This window comes from Spea bombifrons, chromosome 7 (genome assembly GCF_027358695.1).
Source record: "Spea bombifrons isolate aSpeBom1 chromosome 7, aSpeBom1.2.pri, whole genome shotgun sequence".
NCBI classification, from domain to species: Eukaryota; Metazoa; Chordata; class Amphibia; order Anura; family Pelobatidae; genus Spea; species Spea bombifrons.
The window spans coordinates 43,539,178-43,550,884 of NC_071093.1; the positions used below are offsets into that span (position 1 = coordinate 43,539,178).

Genomic DNA, 11,707 nt, shown 5'->3' on the forward strand with positions numbered 1-11,707 from the left:
TGACACCAACAAAGTTGTGTTTTGGAGAACATCTTCCTTAATGAGTATGGACGCTGTGTCATTTGGTGAGTTAACATTCTGAGTAAAAGAAAGAAAAAATACCTGAAGGTTTCAAATACAGTGTTTTGGCTGACAAATTATTCAACTAAATTAATATTTTCTCAACATAAAATAAACATTTTTAAGAGATGTTGAGTGACTTACTACAACAAATTGTGGATAGAAAATCCTGAGTTCAGTGATGGTGGCGAAAACATAAAATTCATTTAAATTCAGCTTAATCCACTCAGTTTGGCTGGTTGTTTGAGAAACACAAGCTGAACCTGAATAATACGATGGAAGTAGAGAGAAAGAAAGCACATTGACTTAATGGGAACATTCTAAAAACGCATACTTTTAACAGCAAAAGAGAATATTTCTTTGCCAAGAAATTCTACCTGGTCATTTACCAGAGGACCTACCATTAGAAGATGCCTTCTTGCTTAAGTATATCTTAATGAAGTGATTGAAGATATCCTGTCTGGTGTCTGCTGAAAGTGATTCATAAACCGAAGAAAATCCCTTCACACTGTTGGAAAGAACACATACAGATAACGCTGGTAGATATCACATTGTTACATTGTTTCCGGCAGTATGTCCTGGCCGAACGTTTTGTTGGACAAGATCATTAATGAGAATGTTTCATCAAAAGGTCCGTTCAGTGAAAAGCCACTTAAGGAGTAAGACTTACATTTCCTGGTAGGAGGAACAGGTGATGTTGGTTGGGAGAAGCTGAAGATGAGTTTGGTTGAAGTAAGGAAGCAAAACCACCAATTGATTTTGGAACAAGACTGCCCAGTCTTGTGTTTCGTAAGAAACAAATTTGGATTTCAGATTCTCAAGAGTGATAGTCAATAGGATCTCCTTTACTTTTGTTATTTTTTCCACTGATACGTTGGCCTAGAGAGAAAGTAGACATTCTTTAATTGTCTTTGCATCCAGAACACACTTTAGACTATTTTGAAATTGATACCTTCACAAAAAGATACTCATAAAATGAAATAGCATTCTGTTTGTTCAATCAATCAAGCTATTTGTCTTTTACCTCTGTTGCAGCAGATGTAATGGCTTGGACATATTTAGTAATATTTTGCAGTTCTATTTTACTTAAAATTGACACCAACAAAGTTGTGTTCTGGAGAACATCTTCCTTAATGAGTATGGACGCTGTGTCATTTGGCGAGTTAACGTTCTGAGTAAAAGAAAGAAAAAATAGCTGAAGGTTTCAAATACTGTTTTTTTGGCTTACAAATTATTCAACTAAATGAATATTTTCTCAACATAAAATAAACATTTTTAAGAGATGTTGAGTGACTTACTACAACAAATTGTGGATAGAAAATCCTGAGTTCAGTGATGGTAGCGAAAACATAAAATTCATTTAAATTCAGCTTAATCCACTCAGTTTGGCTGGTTGTTTGAGAAACACAAGCTGAACCTGAATAATGGGATGGAAGGAGAGAGAAAAAACACATTGACTTAATGTGAAAATTCTAAAAATACACACTTTTAACAGCAAATGAGATTTTTTCTTTGCCAAACATGTCTACCCATGGGTCATTTGCCAGAAGACCTACCATTAGAAGATGCCTTCTTGCTTAAGTATATCTTAATGAAGTGATTGAAGATATCCTGTCTGGTGTCTGCTGAAAGTGATTCATAAACCGAAGAAAATCCCTTCACACTGTTGGAAAGAACACATACAGATAACGCTGGTAGATATCGCATTGTTACGTTGTTTCCGGCAGTATGTCCTGGCCGACCTTTTTGTTGGACAAGATCATTAATGAGAATGTTGCATCAAAAGGTCCGTTCAGTGAAAAGCCACTTAAGGAGTAAGACTTACATTTCCTGGTAGGAGGAACAGGTGATGTTGGTTGGGAGAAGCTGAAGAAGAGTTTCGTTGAAGTACGGAAGCAAAACCACCAATTGATTTTGGAATAAGACTGCCCAGTCTTGTGTTTCGTAAGAAACAAATTTGGATTTCAGATTCTCAAGAGTGATAGTCAACAGGATCTCTTTTACTTTTACTATTTTTTCCACTGATACGTTGGCCTAGAGAGAAAGTAGACATTCTTTAATTGTCTTTGCATCCAGAACACACTTCAGACTTTTTTGAAATTGATAACTGCACAAAAAGATACTCATGAAATGAAATAGCATTCTGTTTGTTCAATCAAGCAAGCTATTTGTATTTTACCTCTGTTGCAGCAGACGTGATGGCTTGGACATATTCAGTAATATTTTGCAGATCTATTTTACTTAAAATTGACACCAACAAAGTTGTGTTCTGGAGAACATCTTCCTTAATGAGTATGGACGCTGTGTCATTTGGTGAGTTCACGTTCTGAGTAAAAGAAAGAAAAAACAGCTGAAGGTTTCAAATACTGTGTTTTGGCTGACAAATTATTCAACGAAATGAATATTTTCTCAATGTAAAATAAACATTTCTAGAGACGTTTAGTGACTTACTACAACAGATTGCGGATAGAAAGACATGAGTTCAGTGACGGTGGCAAAAACATAAAATTCATCCAAATTCAGCTTAATCCACTCCGTTTGGCTGGTTGTTTGAGAAACACAAGCTGAACCTGAATAATGGGATGGAAGTAGAGAGAGAAAGCACATTGAATTAATGAGAAAATTCTAAAAATGCATTCTTTTAACAGCAAATGAGATTTTTTCTTTGCCAAACATGTCAACCCATGGGTCATTTGCCAGAAGACCTACCATTAGAAGATGCCTTCTTGCTTAAGTATATCTTAATGAAGTGATTGAAGATATCCTGTCTGGTGTCTGCTGAAAGTGATTCATAAACCGAAGAAAATCCCTTCACACTGTTGGAAAGAACACATACAGATAACGCTGGTAGATATCGCATTGTTACGTTGTTTCCGGCAGTATGTCCTGGCCGACCTTTTTGTTGGACAAGATCATTAATGAGAATGTTGCATCAAAAGGTCCGTTCAGTGAAAAGCCACTTAAGGAGTAAGACTTACATTTCCTGGTAGGAGGAACAGGTGATGTTGGTTGGGAGAAGCTGAAGAAGAGTTTCGTTGAAGTACGGAAGCAAAACCACCAATTGATTTTGGAATAAGACTGCCCAGTCTTGTGTTTCGTAAGAAACAAATTTGGATTTCAGATTCTCAAGAGTGATAGTCAACAGGATCTCTTTTACTTTTACTATTTTTTCCACTGATACTTTGGCCTAGAGAGAAAGTAGACATTCTTTAATTGTCTTTGCATCCAGAACACACTTCAGACTTTTTTGAAATTGATAACTGCACAAAAAGATACTCATAAAATGAAATAGCATTCTGTTTGTTCAATCAAGCAAGCTATTTGTATTTTACCTCTGTTGCAGCAGATGTAATGGCTTGGACATATTCAGTAATATTTTGCAGATCTATTTTACTTAAAATTGACACCAACAAAGTTGTGTTCTGGAGAACATCTTCCTTAATGAGTATGGACGCTGTGTCATTTGGTGAGTTCACGTTCTGAGTAAAAGAAAGAAAAAACAGCTGAAGGTTTCAAATACTGTGTTTTGGCTGACAAATTATTCAACGAAATGAATATTTTCTCAATGTAAAATAAACATTTCTAGAGACGTTGAGTGACTTACTACAACAAATTGTGGATAGAAAGACATGAGTTCAGTGACGGTGGCAAAAACATAAAATTCATCCAAATTCAGCTTAATCCACTCCGTTTGGCTGGTTGTTTGAGAAACACAAGCTGAACCTGAATAATACGATGGAAGTAGAGAGAGAAAGCACATTGAATTAATGGGAAAATTCTAAAAATGCATACTTTTAGCAGCAAATAAGATTTTTTCTTTGCCAAACATGTCTACCCATGGGTCATTTGCCAGAAGACCTACCATTAGAAGATGCCTTCTTGCTTAAGTATATCTTAATGAAGTGATTGAAGATATCCTGTCTGGTGTCTGCTGAAAGTGATTCATAAACCGAAGAAAATCCCTTCACGCTGTTGGAAAGAACACATACAGATAACGCTGGTAGATATCACATTGTTACATTGTTTCCGGCAGTATGTCCTGGCCGACCTTTTTGTTGGACAAGATCATTAATGAGAATGTTGCATCAAAAGGTCCGTTCAGTGAAAAGCCACTTAAGGAGTAAGACTTACATTTCCTGGTAGGAGGAACAGGTGATGTCGGTTGGCAGAAGCTGAAGATGAGTTTGGTTGAAGTAAGGAAGCAAAACCACCAATTGATTTTGGAATAAGACTGCCCAGTCTTGTGTTTCATAAGAAACAAATTTGGAATTCAGATTCTCAAGAGTGATAGTCAATAGGATCTCTTTTACTTTTGCTATTTTTTCCACTGATACGTTGGCCTAGAGAGAAAGTAGACATTCTTTAATTGTCTTTGCATCCAGAACACACTTCAGACATTTTTGAAATTGATACCTTCACAAAACGATACTCATGAAATCAAATAGCATTATGTTTGTTCAATCAAGCAAGCTATTTGTCTTTTACCTCTGTTGCAGTAGATGTAATGGCTTGGACATATTCAGTAATATTTTGCAGTTCTATTTTACTTAAAATTGACACCAACAAAGTTGTGTTCTGGAGAACATCTTCCTTAATGAGTATGGACGCTGTGTCATTTGGTGAGTTGACGTTCTGAGTAAAAGAAAGAAAAAATAGCTGAAGTTTTCAAATATTGACAAATTATTCAACTAAATGAATATTTTCTCAATGTAAAATAAACATTTCTAGAGACGTTGAGTGACTTACTACAACAGATTGCGGATAGAAAGACATGAGTTCAGTGACGGTGGCAAAAACATAAAATTCATCCAAATTCAGCTTAATCCACTCCGTTTGGCTGGTTGTTTGAGAAACACAAGCTGAACCTGAATAATACGATGGAAGTAGAGAGAGAAAATACATTGAATTAATGAGAAAATTCTAAAAATGCATTCTTTTAACAGCAAATGAGATTTTTTGTTTGCCAAACATGTCAACCCATGGGTCATTTGCCAGAAGACCTACCATTAGAAGATGCCTTCTTGCTTAAGTATATCTTAATGAAGTGATTGAAGATATCCTGTCTGGTGTCTGCTGAAAGTGATTCATAAACCGAAGAAAATCCCTTCACACTGTTGGAAAGAACACATACAGATAACGCTGGTGGATATCGCATTGTTACGTTGTTTCCGGCAGTATGTCCTGGCCGACCTTTTTGTTGGACAAGATCATTAATGAGAATGTTGCATCAAAAGGTCCGTTCAGTGAAAAGCCACTTAAGGAGTAAGACTTACATTTCCTGGTAGGAGGAACAGGTGATGTTGGTTGGGAGAAGCTGAAGAAGAGTTTCGTTGAAGTACGGAAGCAAAACCACCAATTGATTTTGGAATAAGACTGCCCAGTCTTGTGTTTCGTAAGAAACAAATTTGGATTTCAGATTCTCAAGAGTGATAGTCAACAGGATCTCTTTTACTTTTACTATTTTTTCCACTGATACGTTGGCCTAGAGAGAAAGTAGACATTCTTTAATTGTCTTTGCATCCAGAACACACTTCAGACTTTTTTGAAATTGATAACTGCACAAAAAGATACTCATGAAATGAAATAGCATTCTGTTTGTTCAATCAAGCAAGCTATTTGTATTTTACCTCTGTTGCAGCAGACGTGATGGCTTGGACATATTCAGTAATATTTTGCAGATCTATTTTACTTAAAATTGACACCAACAAAGTTGTGTTCTGGAGAACATCTTCCTTAATGAGTATGGACGCTGTGTCATTTGGTGAGTTCACGTTCTGAGTAAAAGAAAGAAAAAACAGCTGAAGGTTTCAAATACTGTGTTTTGGCTGACAAATTATTCAACGAAATGAATATTTTCTCAATGTAAAATAAACATTTCTAGAGACGTTGAGTGACTTACTACAACAAATTGTGGATAGAAAGACATGAGTTCAGTGACGGTGGCAAAAACATAAAATTCATCCAAATTCAGCTTAATCCACTCAGTTTGGCTGGTTGTTTGAGAAACACAAGCTGAACCTGAAAAATGGGATGGAAGTAGAGAGAGAAAGCAGATTGACTTAATGTGAAAATTCTAAAAATGCATACTTTTAGCAGCAAATAAGATTTTTTCTTTGCCAAACATGTCTACCCATGGGTCATTTGCCAGAAGACCTACCATTAGAAGATGCCTTCTTGCTTAAGTATATCTTAATGAAGTGATTGAAGATATCCTGTCTGGTGTCTGCTGAAAGTGATTCATAAACCGAAGAAAATCCCTTCACGCTGTTGGAAAGAACACATACAGATAACGCTGGTAGATATCGCATTGTTACATTGTTTCCGGCAGTATGTCCTGGCCGACCTTTTTGTTGGACAAGATCATTAATGAGAATGTTGCATCAAAAGGTCCCTTCTGTGAAAAGCCACTTAAGGAGTAAGACTTACATTTCCTGGTAGGAGGAACAGGTGATGTCGGTTGGCAGAAGCTGAAGATGAGTTTGGTTGAAGTAAGGAAGCAAAACAACCAATTGATTTTGGAATAAGACTGCCCAGTCTTGTGTTTCATAAGAAACAAATTTGGAATTCAGATTCTCAAGAGTGATAGTCAATAGGATCTCTTTTACTTTTGCTATTTTTTCCACTGATACGTTGGCCTAGAGAGAAAGTAGACATTCTTTAATTGTCTTTGCATCCAGAACACACTTCAGACTTTTTTGAAATTGATACCTTCACAAAAAGATACTCATCAAATAGCATTATGTTTGTTCAATCAAGCAAGCTTTTTGTCTTTTACCTCTGTTGCAGCAGATGTAATGGCTTGGACATATTTAGTAATATTTTGCAGTTCTATTTTACTTAAAATTGACACCAACAAAGTTGTGTTCTGGAGAACATCTTCTTTAATGAGTATGGTCGCTGTGTCATTTGGTGAGTTAACGTTCTGAGTAAAAGAAAGAAAAAATAGCTAAAGTTTTCAAATACTGACAAATTATTCAACTAAATGAATATTTTCTCAATGTAAAATAAACATTTCTAGAGACATTGAGTGACTTACTACAACAAATTGTGGATAGAAAGACATGAGTTCAGTGATGGTGGCGAAAACATAAAATTCATCCAAATTCAGCTTAATCCACTCAGTTTGGCTGGTTGTTTGAGAAACACAAGCTGAACCTGAATAATACGATGGAAGTAGAGAGAGAAAACACATTGAATTAATGGGAACATTCTAAAAATGTATACTTTTAACAGCAAAAGAGAATATTTCTTTGCCAAGCATTTCTACCTATTGGTCATTTGCCAGAAGACCTACCATTAGAAGATGCCTTCTTGCTTAAGTATATCTTAATGAAGTGATTGAAGATATCATGTCTGGTGTCTGCTGAAAGTGTTTCATAAACCGAAGAAAATCCCTTCACACTGTTGGAGAGAACACATACAAATAACGCTGGTAGATATCGCATTGTTACATTGTTTCCGGCAGTATGTCCTGGCCGACCTTTTTGTTGGACAAGATCATTAATGAGAATGTTGCATCAAAAGATCCCTTCAGTGAAAAGCCACTTAAGGAGTAAGACTTACATTTCCTGGTAGGAGGAGCAGGTGATGTCAGTTGGCAGAAGCTGAAGATGAGTTTCGTTGAAGTAAGGAAGCAAAACCACCAATTGATTTTGGAATAAAACTGCCCAGTCTTGTGTTTCATAAGAAACAAATTTGGAATTCAGATTCTCAAGAGTGATAGTCAATAGGATCTCTTTTACTTTTGCTATTTTTTCCACTGATACGTTGGCCTAGGGAGAAAGTAGACATTCTTTAATTGTCTTTGCATCCAAAACACACTTGAAACTTTTTTGAAATTGATACCTTCACAAAAAATGATACTCATGAAATCAAATAGCATTATGTTTGTTCAATCAAGCAAGCTATTTGTCTTTTACCTCTGTTGCAGCAGATGTAACGGCTTGGACATATTCAGTAATATTTTGCAGTTCTATTTTTCTTAATATTGACACCAACAAAGTTGTGTTCTGGAGAACATCTTCCTTAATGAGTATGGACGCTGTGTCATTTGGTGAGTTAACGTTCTGAGTAAAAGAAAGAAAAAATAGGTGAAGGTTTCAAATACTGTGTTTTGGCTTACAAATTATTCAACTAAATGAATATTTTCTCAACATAAAATAAACATTTTTAAGAGATGTTGAGTGACTTACTACAACAAATTGTGGATAGAAAATCCTGAGTTCAGTTATGGTAGCGAAAACATAAAATTCATTTAAATTCAGCTTAATCCACTCAGTTTGGCTGGTTGTTTGAGAAACACAAGCTGAACCTGAATAATGGGATGGAAGGAGAGAGAAAAAACACATTGACTTAATGTGAAAATTCTAAAAATGCACACTTTTAACAGCAAATGAGATTTTTTCTTTGCCAAACATGTCTACCCATGGGTCATTTGCCAGAAGACCTACCATTAGAAGATGCCTTCTTGCTTAAGTATATCTTAATGAAGTGATTGAAGATATCCTGTCTGGTGTCTGCTGAAAGTGTTTCATATACCGAAGAAAATCCCTTCACACTGTTGGAAAGAACACATACAGATAATGCTGGTAGATATCGCATTGTTACATTGTTTCCGGCAGTATGTTCTGGACGACCTTTTTGTTGGACAAGATCATTATTGAGAATGTTGCATCAAAAGGTCCCTTCTGTGAAAAGCCACTTAAGGAGTAAGACTTACATTTCCTGGTAGGAGGAACAGGTGATGTCAGTTGGCAGAAGCTGAAGATGAGTTTCGTTGAAGTAAGGAAGCAAAACGACCAATTGATTTTGGAATAAGACTGCCCAGTCTTGTGTTTCATAAGAAACAAATTTGGAATTCAGATTCTCAAGAGTGATAGTCAATAGGATCTCTTTTACTTTTGCTATTTTTTCCACTGATACGTTGGCCTAGAGAGAAAGTAGACATTCTTTAATTGTCTTTGCATCCAGAACACACTTCAGACTTTTTTGAAATTGATACCTTCACAAAACGATACTCATGAAATCAAATAGCATTATGTTTGTTCAATCAAGCAAGCTATTTGTCTTTTACCTCTGTTGCAGTAGATGTAATGGCTTGGACATATTCAGTAATATTTTGCAGTTCTATTTTACTTAAAATTGACACCAACAAAGTTGTGTTCTGGAGAACATCTTCCTTAATGAGTATGGACGCTGTGTCATTTGGTGAGTTGACGTTCTGAGTAAAAGAAAGAAAAAATAGCTGAAGTTTTCAAATATTGACAAATTATTCAACTAAATGAATATTTTCTCAATGTAAAATAAACATTTCTAGAGACGTTGAGTGACTTACTACAACAGATTGCGGATAGAAAGACATGAGTTCAGTGACGGTGGCAAAAACATAAAATTCATCCAAATTCAGCTTAATCCACTCCGTTTGGCTGGTTGTTTGAGAAACACAAGCTGAACCTGAATAATGGGATGGAAGTAGAGAGAGAAAGCACATTGAATTAATGAGAAAATTCTAAAAATGCATTCTTTTAACAGCAAATGAGATTTTTTCTTTGCCAAACATGTCAACCCATGGGTCATTTGCCAGAAGACCTACCATTAGAAGATGCCTTCTTGCTTAAGTATATCTTAATGAAGTGATTGAAGATATCCTGTCTGGTGTCTGCTGAAAGTGTTTCATATACTGAAGAAAATCCCTTCACACTGTTGGAAAGAACACATACAGATAACGCTGGTAGATATCGCATTGTTACGTTGTTTCCGGCAGTATGTCCTGGCCGACCTTTTTGTTGGACAAGATCATTAATGAGAATGTTGCATCAAAAGGTCCGTTCAGTGAAAAGCCACTTAAGGAGTAAGACTTACATTTCCTGGTAGGAGGAACAGGTGATGTTGGTTGGGAGAAGCTGAAGAAGAGTTTCGTTGAAGTACGGAAGCAAAACCACCAATTGATTTTGGAATAAGACTGCCCAGTCTTGTGTTTTGTAAGAAACAAATTTGGATTTCAGATTCTCAAGAGTGATAGTCAACAGGATCTCTTTTACTTTTACTATTTTTTCCACTGATACGTTGGCCTAGAGAGAAAGTAGACATTCTTTAATTGTCTTTCCATCCAGAACACACTTCAGACTTTTTTGAAATTGATAACTGCACAAAAAGATACTCATGAAATGAAATAGCATTCTGTTTGTTCAATCAAGCAAGCTATTTGTCTTTTACCTCTGTTGCAGTAGATGTAATGGCTTGGACATATTCAGTAATATTTTGCAGTTGTATTTTACTTAAAATTGACACCAACAAAGTTGTGTTCTGGAGAACATCTTCCTTAATGAGTATGGACGCTGTGTCATTTGGTGAGTTGACGTTCTGAGTAAAAGAAAGAAAAAATAGCTGAAGTTTTCAAATATTGACAAATTATTCAACTAAATGAATATTTTCTCAATGTAAAATAAACATTTCTAGAGACGTTGAGTGACTTACTACAACAGATTGCGGATAGAAAGACATGAGTTCAGTGACGGTGGCAAAAACATAAAATTCATCCAAATTCAGCTTAATCCACTCCGTTTGGCTGGTTGTTTGAGAAACACAAGCTGAACCTGAATAATGGGATGGAAGTAGAGAGAGAAAGCACATTGAATTAATGAGAAAATTCTAAAAATGCATTCTTTTAACAGCAAATGAGATTTCTTCTTTGCCAAACATGTCAACCCATGGGTCATTTGCCAGAAGACCTACCATTAGAAGATGCCTTCTTGCTTAAGTATATCTTAATGAAGTGATTGAAGATATCCTGTCTGGTGTCTGCTGAAAGTGATTCATAAACCGAAGAAAATCCCTTCACACTGTTGGAAAGAACACATACAGATAACGCTGGTAGATATCGCATTGTTACGTTGTTTCCGGCAGTATGTCCTGGCCGACCTTTTTGTTGGACAAGATCATTAATGAGAATGTTGCATCAAAAGGTCCGTTCAGTGAAAAGCCACTTAAGGAGTAAGACTTACATTTCCTGGTAGGAGGAACAGGTGATGTTGGTTGGGAGAAGCTGAAGAAGAGTTTCGTTGAAGTACGGAAGCAAAACCACCAATTGATTTTGGAATAAGACTGCCCAGTCTTGTGTTTCGTAAGAAACAAATTTGGATTTCAGATTCTCAAGAGTGATAGTCAACAGGATCTCTTTTACTTTTACTATTTTTTCCGCTGATACGTTGGCCTAGAGAGAAAGTAGACATTCTTTAATTGTATTTGCATCCAGAACACACTTCAGACTTTTTTGAAATTGATAACTGCACAAAAAGATACTCATGAAATGAAATAGCATTCTGTTTGTTCAATCAAGCAAGCTATTTGTATTTTACCTCTGTTGCAGCAGATGTAATGGCTTGGACATATTCAGTAATATTTTGCAGATCTATTTTACTTAAAATTGACACCAACAAAGTTGTGTTCTGGAGAACATCTTCCTTAATGAGTATGGACGCTGTGTCATTTGGTGAGTTCACGTTCTGAGTAAAAGAAAGAAAAAACAGCTGAAGTTTTCAAATACTGTGTTTTGGCTGACAAATTATTCAACGAAATGAATATTTTCTCAATGTAAAATAAACATTTCTAGAGACGTTGAGTGACTTACTACAACAAATTGTGGATA

The 11,707-nt window shown here is 35.9% G+C and overlaps 1 long non-coding RNA gene across 1 annotated transcript; it reads right to left on the reverse strand.

The window, feature by feature from the left end:
- Window positions 1–903: 903 nt before the first annotated feature.
- On the reverse strand, window positions 904–1,462 carry LOC128502405 (uncharacterized). Its single transcript, XR_008355106.1, has 3 exons — window positions 1,359–1,462; window positions 1,085–1,231; window positions 904–939 (listed from the first exon to the last, which is right to left on the reverse strand). It is a non-coding gene; the product is annotated as an uncharacterized LOC128502405 (long non-coding RNA).
- Between the last annotated feature and the right edge of the window lie 10,245 nt (window positions 1,463–11,707).